The sequence below is a fragment of the Haemorhous mexicanus genome, chromosome 6 (assembly GCF_027477595.1).
Source record: "Haemorhous mexicanus isolate bHaeMex1 chromosome 6, bHaeMex1.pri, whole genome shotgun sequence".
Classification (NCBI taxonomy): Eukaryota; Metazoa; Chordata; class Aves; order Passeriformes; family Fringillidae; genus Haemorhous; species Haemorhous mexicanus.
In genome coordinates, this window is record NC_082346.1 from 28,025,668 (window position 1) to 28,035,960 (window position 10,293).

Here is a 10,293-nt window from a genome sequence, read left to right on the forward strand (position 1 = left end):
AATCCCAAATATACCTTTACACCAAAAAAAAAAAAAAAAAAAAAAAAAATTGTTTATAATTAGCATCAATTAAAACCTTTGAGAGTCTGGGAGTTTTACTTGCTTTCAGGTTTCTGATTTAATTTCATTTCCTGATCGTAATGTGATCTTTGAAAGAAAACTCTCTTCGGCCTTTTGTTTCCTTACTTGTAAAATGTACCCTTACCTGAGCTTCAAAGGAAAAATACACCTTTATTCAATTGTGAGGAATCACTGAGGGGGATATCTATGGCAACAACTATTAACCTTTTCCAAACTGGTTTCTTCCTGGGAGAAGCTGAGCACCCAGCTTGTCTATCCATGATAAAACATTTGACAAAATGAAGGACTTGCTGCCAGAAGGACAGAAAAAACTTCTTTTCACCATCACCAGAAAATATCAGAGTAACTGCATGGACATTTTGAAATTCAGCTTGCTTTGTGAAGTGTAATAGAACCAGAGATGCACAAAAAAAATTGTTACCTAGCTGCATATTTTGAAAAACATTTGCTATTACCTTGAGCAGCCAATCCTCTTGTGATGTGATACTATGTACATATTGACATGCAGAGGAGAAAAGAAGACGACCAGTCAACGTCAGTGAGATGCAAAGCCAGAAAGAACACAATAAGTTGAACTGTATTTCAGTTGAACTGAAAGAATCAGCTTAAAATCAGCAACAGCTAAACAAGCGGAACAAGCACACAACGGGGGGCATGGAAACAGTAGCTTTGTTGCACAGCTTTACAAAGCAGACACAGAGTTTGCATGACACCAGAGACTGCACAGGAAGCAGCAAGGCTGGGAACTCATGTATCTGTACCAGTCCCAGCATTCTGACAGCATATCACCTCAGCACTTTTTACCTTTCCCACAGAAACTGGGTTTCAAACCTGAAGTAGCAAATGCAGGAGAAGCCATAGTGCCCTCAAGTTCATTCTGTCACACAGGGGCAGTATTACATCTCAGCTTCAGTAGACATGAAAAGAATTAGAAAGAAACCCACCCACCAAACCTATTTTAGTTGATTTCCAGAGTTGTTAACAATGCATGCCTTTATCTAGAGTCTTGGAGAGAAGTCATATTTTCTCATTATAGCAATGCAAACAAGTGAATGCAATCAGCATTACCTCTGGAAGCTTTGGCATAATGTGTTCTGTATAGAGTGGACAGACAGTTCATGAGCTGAAGTATCCCATGGGCTTGAGGCTGTGTAGCAAAGAGTGACTGAGGCTGGACTGACTGGCGTGTAAATAGCACTGAATTGGCAAATCCAAGAGTGGATTCAGTTTCCTGCAATGAACGTTTTCCACTGAAAGCTGTCATGAATGTGCCTTTAAGTGAGCAATCCTACAGATTCTACTACATGAGAAAATTGAACTGCCTTTAAGGTAGCACAGGGCTTTGATTCACAAACCTTCACTGATCTAGAGATCACTTTTGAGGACAAAGACAGCAGTTCTTCGGGTCTTACCTAGATTACCTTTCCCACAGGAGAGTCCACAAAATGTTTAGTGTATCCTTCTGTCCTCAGTTGTGAGCAGATCAAGGGCAATTCTATCAAGAAATACTTGGGGGTGCTGGTGGATGAGGGGCTGAACAATCTACCTTGCAATGACCTGGTGACTTACACTGGCAGCTCAGAAAGCCAGCCATGTTCTGGGCTTCATTAAAGGCAGCAGGGACAGCAGGGCAAGGGAGGGGATTCCGCCTCTCTACTCCTCCCTCATGAGACCCCACCTGCAGTGCTGCATCCAGATCTGGGGTCCTCAGCACAGGAAGGACAGGGACCTGTTGGAGGGGGTCCAAAGGAGAGTCACTAAGGTGTTCAGAGGTGGAGCATCTCTCCTACAAAAAAATGCTGAGAGAAAATTGGATCGTTCATCCTGGAAAGGACAAGGCTTCAAGCTATCCATCCTGCAGCCTTCCAATACCTGAAAGGAGTCTACAACAAAGATGGTGAGAGGCTTTTACAAGAGCATATAGTGACAGGAGGAGGGGGAATGGCTTTAAACTGAAGGGTGTGTTTAGGTTAGGTATTAGAATGGAATTTTTTACTGTGAGGGTGGTGAGGCACTGGAACAGGTTGCCAAAGAAGCTGGAGATGCCCCAGTCCTGGAGGTGTTCAAGGCCAAGCCAGATGGGGCTCTGAACAATCTGGTCTAATGAAAGGTGCCCCTGCCCAGGGTAGGGCAGTTGGAACTAGGCGTTCTATATAAGGTCCCTTTCCATCCAGGCCATTCTACATTTCTATGATTCTAATCACTGCAGTTCACAGGTCAGCCATTGAAATCACCAACTTCCCACAAGCAAACAATAGCAATGGTAACTAGGATATGGAGATCTGGCAAACTTACCAGCAGGCAGTAGACCACAGCACAGGTAGGGCAGACTGTGAAGGCAATGTCCTTCTCATAACTTTGAGCCCTTAAGCTGGGGCAAATCCCTCACTGATTTATCTTGTCTTTATGTTGGATACTACACATAGTATTTGTGAAATCAATAAAGAGATGCTCGTCACTGCCTGCAAAAACAATACAAAGAAGCTGGCTGTAATTTCAAAAAGTCAGTCTGGATTGATTAACAGTTCTAACGCTCAAGTGAGATGCATGAGTGTGTCAGGGTGAAGGAAGCACTGCAAGTTTTTGAAAGTGGACCAGCAGACTAAATAAATACAGGTTTTTTTCCCTTTTAAATAAATTTTTAACTTCAATGTACACTGTACATGCCTCTTCCACATTTAACAGGCATTTAGAGCAGCACAGCTAAAGGACGGTGAAGACTGTCTTAGAGGCCAGCCATTTGTTCAAGAAAATAAAGGACCCATGCCTTGTCCCAGTTGCTACAGCTTAATTAAAGCTCATATAGAGAACTGGAGCAGGAAATATCACACAGAGCCAGAGAAAAGTATTGCTTGAACAAAGTCATGTAGGGAGGTTACCATCAGTTTCCCTTCTTACAATGCACAATAAAGAAAAGATTTGAAATTCAGTCATATCCTGCTTGAAAAGGTCTTTGAGAATCTACAATCTGCCTTGAAGGAAAAAAGATGGGGGTGGGGAGAGGAAACTAGTGTGTGGTTGCATATGATAAGGCAAACATAGCTTTTCAGTGCTCCTGTGGTCCATGCTCTCTCTACCTCACAGTCTGCCTTGCATTTCCAGCTCCACTGTTCTTTCAGGCTGTATTGTCTACCAGTGTTCAAATGCTGGGAGACAGCAGAATTCATGAAGTGTCTCCTTTGCCCAGCCTATGCACCTGGGTGCACACTAACATTATGAACATTGGAATGAACACACTAACTGATGTGTTAATTCCAGTGTTCATAAGGATCATATTGTTATCCAATATCTGAAATTCCCAAGGAAACTACAGTGGAGCTTCCCCAATGGAAGCTGCAGTGGTGGGCATAAGAAGGCAGCCATTCTGTACTGCGAGGCAATCACTCAATTGGTCATTGTTCAGAACTTCAAAATCTTAAGCAAGTGGATTGACATGCTAGTAAACCTTCAGTGGCTGTACCTTGGTAAGAAGGAACTAGACAATCACAGAAGTCATGAGGCTGTCCAGGAAATCAGCCAGTTGCCACACCAGAGACAGGCCAGGAGACCAGTGTAAGAGTGCACAACACACAGGTCACCAGGCAACTCGATTTTCTTTCTGAAGCAACAAGCAAAGCTGGCATTTAACCAGCTCCATGAAACAGCGTTTTAGAAACAAAAGTCATTTTCACAAATGTTTCAAGCTTCTCTATCTATAAGCTAAACACAAAGATCAGCCCATCACACATTTTATCTCTTGACCTTGAAGCTATTCATACATTATCTCACTCTGACTCATGACATAGTCTACTGTGCCATATCCTGCTATAAATTTAATCTCTGTATTTACATTTCAATGGGAGACACTTAGCTGTCCACCGACACAGCAATATACATCCTCTTGTTCTGGGATCAGCTTCAAGTAATTAAATGGAAAAAGTTGCTGCAGAGTACAACGATTATCTTAGAGTTGTCATAGTTTCCTGACCTGCTGCACATAAAAGGAAGTGAATGCCATCACATTTCTTATACCTGCAAGTCGACATGCTTTATTCATAGTTTCCACTGCCATGCTCTCTCTATACTGGCAAAGTTACCAAATCTTTTCAGGATTTTTGAATTAATTTGAACCTGCCCATTTTTATGCAAATATTGTATACAGCTTCTGGATTGTGATATTTAGAGAATGTTTGTTATAATTTCCTAATGGAGTTAGTTACATATTTTAAAATTTATTAATTTAGCATACAATACAAAGGAGATAAACACTCAGCATCTATTAATCTTTCTTTTGCTGTTCTATCAACCCCAAGCAAGACCAACATTTTCAGAAGTTCCTATCTATTTGGCAGTAGAAATTGTCAAACCTTTTTTCTTAAAATTTTTGCAGCAAGAGCTTTGATAATCTTGGGCCATATAAAACAAATTCACAGATTAACTGAGGGTGAAAGGCAATTCTGGAGCCAACTCTGCCAGTCTTCTCAAAGCAGAACTAACTCAGAAGCTAAATAAAATTGCACAGGGCTTTGCCCATATTATTTGAAGACCACAGACACAAGACAATCTCCCATGAGAACAGCAAGAATGCAAAGGTGAAGCTATACTACAGAACAAAAAGACAGATATTTCAATTTTTCACACATTCATACCTACACATTATTCTCCTTTACATCCCTGTCTAGCACAGATTCATTGGAGAGCTTCCACCTAATACACTCCCTCACATGAGGTAGAATTGGTATGCAAAAATCACCATAAACAGATTTTCATCTCACCAGTACTTGAAAACTACAGATTTCTCAACCTCTCAAGGCAGCTCTTCTTTCAGTGCTATCTTCCTAAAGGTACAAACAGCTTTCTCTTAAAATCTAACCCTAAACTCTCCTTGCAAATAAAACTCATCATATTCTTACCTTGTTAGATACTGAGAATATCTAATCTTCACTGCAACTACCTGGCATATATTAACAATCATATTAATTTATATTTATTAATTATATATATTACTATAGTAGAGATATTAGATACTATTAGTGATTATACTATTAGATAAGACATTATTATATGTTATTATATATATATATATATATATATATATATATATATAATATTGCACTTTTTTCACACAGTTTCCTTTTGTCTTTCTATATTTTCCTTTCGTCTTTCTATATTTTCTACAACTCTGATCCCTCTCACATTTGTCTATCACTCTCAAAGCATGGTGCCAAAACTGGATACTTCTGTATTTGTAAATTCGATTTTTCCTTTTTCTAACCACTTGTCTTTACTGAATTTCATCTCATTGAATTTTACATAGTTTCTTCAGTCTACAAAGGTCATTATGAGTTTTAATTCTGTCCTCCAAAGGGCTGACAATCCTTTTTGGCTTCATATTATGTGCAAATCCCATAAGCATGCTTGTCTTCCCATTGTCAAAATAACAAATTAAAATATTGAATAGTTCTGGACTCAGGACAGATTTCTGATGACCACACTTGAATGTTCTCTCAGCTTGACAAGGAACTATTGATAGATTACTCAGTCTAGTTTTTCCACTGGTTGTGCCAATCTTATGTGGGTTTTGCTTCCTGAGTTTGCGTACAAGAGTGCCACGCAGCACTGCGCCAAGCCTTACTTAAAATCAAGACATAACAGCTGCCACGTCTACTTGTCCTGTAGGCTGACAGCATGAACACTGCTGGTTCAAAGCTTTGGTAGTAATTAAGTTGTAAAAGAAATCAGTTTGAATATCAAGTTGATCAAAAATGGTCAGGCACATAGGTTCAGCTGAACCCACGAGTTCAGTTGCTCAACGTAATGCCCTGCAACATTTCTGCCATAATTTCAGCCTGTGCCCAGCAGGGAGGAATCCTCTCTCAGGCCTGTTTTCCTCCTCCCCATGCTGGACACTCACTAGTTGTTGGGGAAACCTCTGTGTTTTATCCCACATACTTCAATTCTCTAGTAATGGGCAAATTCTAGGCTCCCACTTTGAAATATGGGGATTTGGAGTTAGGTGCCCACAAAGCTTGTTTGCTGTAGTGTCACTGAATATCATTTGCCTTGCAGGTGTAATTTCAACAAATACTCATGGCACTCTAAAGAGGAGTAGCTGAAACCAAGGATATTTAGGGGGCTGAGAAACAAGAGTCTCCACAAATATATATATTCTCTCTTGAAAAAAAGAAAAAAAGGAAATTTCTTTCATTGTACACCTTGTACTTCACTGTGGAATACCCTTAAAATCATAACCTTAAGAATCACTTTTACATATACATTTGTATTTATCCATTTCACAGTCAAATGAGGCACCAAGTACAGCTAAATGAAACTTCAGTGATTTCTAAATACAAGCCATATGCTCAGCCTTTCTGACCTCTACCAGATTCTCCCTGGGTTTTGCTTCAAAATAGTATGCTGATACTATTTGCATGTAAATTATGGTACAACAACCTAAAATAGGACAGCATTGAAAACTGAGTCTAGGACTCTCCAGAGATTACTGAAATTTAAGTGAACATTCAGATGCACTTTACAGATGGCTTAAAAAAATGTCAAGTGTCTTAAACATATCAAGTAATATTTGCAGTTCCACACTCTCAGTATCTGCTCTATTCATGTCATTTCCTATTGCAATTCTGCAAACATGGCTGAAACCTGACATTTTTGTACTGGCAAGTTTAAACTGGTAATTTAAATTGTAACGGAATACAAAGCCAGCTGTACTGGTTCAGGGTTCAAATTTCTCTATAAATATTTCATGTGTCCAGTTATAGCTTAAATCATTATGTGATGGGCAGTCACGTGGCATCAGCTGTTTATTGTCACCTGCACAGGTTCCCTGGACAGAGCTGATGGATGAGCCATGTGCCCAGCCTTTGTATCTCATACTTGGTTCCCATGGAAACTGCTATAAAGCCACAAATTTTTCATCAATATCGTTTTTCCCTCTAAAATAAATGGTGTGGTGCATCTCAAAACAGGAGAAAAATACAAATGAGAGATTTCGTTCAGGCAATTATATATTTGAATACTTTTTGAAGTGTGGAAAACAGTAGTGATGGCATAGTTTTAAAAGAAGTCAAAGATCTAATAGAATAAATGGCTCAACTTAGCTAGATCTTAACTGGCAATTGTTGCCCCAGGATATACTTTGGAACAGCGATTTGCCAGCACTGGAAAGTGACTAATTCTTGGAAGAGCAAGTTGTGAAGATCCTGTATTTACACCCTTGTCTAAATGTTTAGATACTTAAGGAAACCAATTCAGACTGCAACAGGTGTTGATGCACTAATTAACATTAAACCTGAAAATCACGTTTTTGGACCAAATCTGAGAGCACTAAAATGGTGCTCTTTTTATACAGGTATTAATCAGGGGTGCGAAAGCCTTTCAAAAGAAAGTTATTAGTAGGCTAAAAGGCCTGGCAAAAGCATCCAATATGGAAATAAAGAAGCACATCGATGCCAGTGAATATAGCTACCTTATTTCTCAAAAAAAAAAAAAGTTTTCAGACTCCTACCGTGATACATCCAAACCTGTTCAGGAAACACTTTTGTATCCAAGCACTAGACTGCCCCATGCAAGAGCCTTTCCTGTCCTGACTCTCCCCAAATTTTTTCCTTAAACCCCTTATCAGTCATCTCTCTCTCTCCCTCTTGTGCTTTCCAAGCCACCCTCCTAGAAAGCCTCCACATCTTTTGCTGTCCTACTCAGAGATTGCTCCCTCTTTTCATCTCCTTGGACTTTCCAAAACATTCAAGTAGATGATTCTAAAAACTGGCTCATACCTGAGTGTTTTTCTACTTTGTCCCTCACCAGCCTCTAGAGTATTTTCCTGTCTGCATAGACAAGACCTTCTCTTTGGACTTAAACCCTTCCTTTTGTCAAGCTTCTACCTGCCACTGGCAGTCAGTGTTGTTTTCAACAGCTGGCTGCTCCAACAGCCAGTCAAGCTCTCCTCATCCCTGTCTCTCCTGCAGACTCCTATCTGGAAAATGTTTCACTTTCCCATATGGGTTACATACCTTGAAAAAAAATCACACACACACCTAACCACCTCAAAAGCCAAGAAAATTGAAATTAAGATAAAGGAAATACTAAAAAGAAGCCTTAAAGATCTTTGCTGCATATATAAGTAATGAAGCATTAACTAAAGAGAAGGAGGGAAAGAAAGGATCCTCCAGCCTGGCTTGAGATGGAATGAGGGCAGACATTTGCAGCTTTCAAACTTTCTCCTGATCGCCAGTGTGGAATTCTCACTGTCCATAAATCCCTATGAAAATGCTTCCACTCAGTCTAACGAAGCTTGCCACGCTTCCTCTTCACCCTTGGTTTTCAGCTGCTGCCTGGTATTGGAGCTAATGAGAAAACCTTTCCTGTGCATCTTATGTAGGAAAGCTGAAGCACCTAAAGCCATCGCCTACAGATGCTCTGCTGGAGATGCCTCCATAGGCCTTCCCAACCCCTCCTCTCTAAACTTCCAAAGGACAGAGTATAACAAAGGGTGCATTACTCCCAAGCACACATCTAAAACACAACTTAAGGGATTGTGGCAAGTCAGCTCTTGAAATTGTCTCATGAAATAAGGGGTCTTCATTTCTGTGAGCCTAACCTCTTCCTCACGAGTCAGGCAGGAAGGCGGGTGAAGCTTTATAAAACAGCTGGTGAGGACTCAGGAAAGAACAGTAGAATTTTCAATTGTTAATGCTCTAAGTCTCATTTTGCAGCTCCAGAGAGACTCCTTGGGAAATTACTTCGTGGATATGACTATGTTTGTTTGAAAACTCTCCCAGTGAGAGATAATTATTTCTGCAGCCTGATAAAGGCAATGTAAATTGATCAGATATATCACTACTTAATCCTTAATAGATGCTAGTGCAGGGGAAAGAGAAAAAAACCCCAACTAAACAAAACCTCTTAACTCACAGAACTCATTATACAAGATTGCAGAAGTGCCCCATACTGCAGCTAATTAAATATGGCACTGGATCAGTGCTAATGGATTTAATGTCATCCTTTTCCCAAATGAAAGTATGAAGTAAAAACAAGAAATTGGAGAGGGGAAAGAAGAGAGGGCTGTCAGGGGAGAAGATGAATTTACACCTACTGTTTATTCCTTTGGTGTGTTCCTCCAACATCAGGATAAAATCATTCATTACTCTTACTTACAATACTTTTCACAAATGTATTTAAATGCTTCTAAATTTTTTAAGAAATGGGCACATTACAAGTTTAACTTGAGGACATTGCAATTGAGCCAATAATTATTTCAAGCTCCATATCTCATCGGTCCACACCGAAGAGTAGGACCTACATGGATCTGACGTGATAAATACATGGTCCTGTGTGAAACTCCTCTACAAAGTGATGACACAACTTGCATTCTACACACTGGCCATTCTAACTGGAATTCTGATAGGAAAGATTTTGACCATGATCAGGATAATGATAAGATTTTTGATCAGGCCCTTCCTGTCCTGTGCAGGTACTCTTGAATGATTCATATAAATGGGGTTGGTCCAGTAACAGAAGACAAAAGTGAACACCAAGAACACACTCCATATTATCCGTATGCTGTTCATTCAGATGGAGAGTACCATGACAAAAGCAGATAGCTAATCCTCAGTCATAGCAGACTAAAAACTTCCTTCACAATTAAAAAAGAAAAGGAGTTTCTTTTCATTAATCCAGACCTTGCACTGATCAATATGAGTTTATAATTTACACATCCCCTTTTGCTGAATAATTATTAAGCAAATTAGAAGACAAGAAAAGCTGCTACCTGGGCAGACAGTTACATCCTAGCAAACCATCTGCACTTAGGATTCATCTTTTTCAATTTTTCTCCACCAAGATCCCATACTTACTGCTGACCATCTGAGTTCCTAATGAAGAACAGCAGCATTCCATCTTCTGGAAGAAAACCTTCAAAATATAGCCCTGAAGAGAAATGCCATTCACAGCCAGTGATAATCAAGCCTGAGAAAAAGTGAAAGAGATTAAGAGCATAAAGGTGAAAATTCTTTAGGAGTCTTCACTTAGGTTACGTAAATATTGGTGAGAATCCTCCCAAATTTATGTTCCCTTTCTCTGTTTCCTTAACTCCATAGTACTGACCTAGCCTAATGACCCTTTCCAAGGCCTGAGTGTATCATCTCAATCCCTTCCTTCCTCCATTTTTTTATGGAGAAGTCTCAGTTCAAACATTACAAAGATAACTGATGTACCAGA

General features: G+C 39.7%; 1 protein-coding gene across 1 annotated transcript in view; it reads right to left on the reverse strand.

Annotated features, from left to right (window-relative positions):
* LTK (leukocyte receptor tyrosine kinase) overlaps window positions 1-10,043 on the reverse strand; it is a 137,446-nt gene extending 127,403 nt beyond the window's left edge. Inside the window, exons 1-2 of the mRNA XM_059849479.1 lie at window positions 9,930-10,043; window positions 2,377-2,543 (exon numbers count right to left, since the gene is read on the reverse strand). The gene's annotated coding sequence lies outside the window, so the exon portion shown is untranslated. The remainder of the gene's footprint in view (window positions 1-2,376; window positions 2,544-9,929) is intronic.
* Window positions 10,044-10,293: the final 250 nt, after the last annotated feature.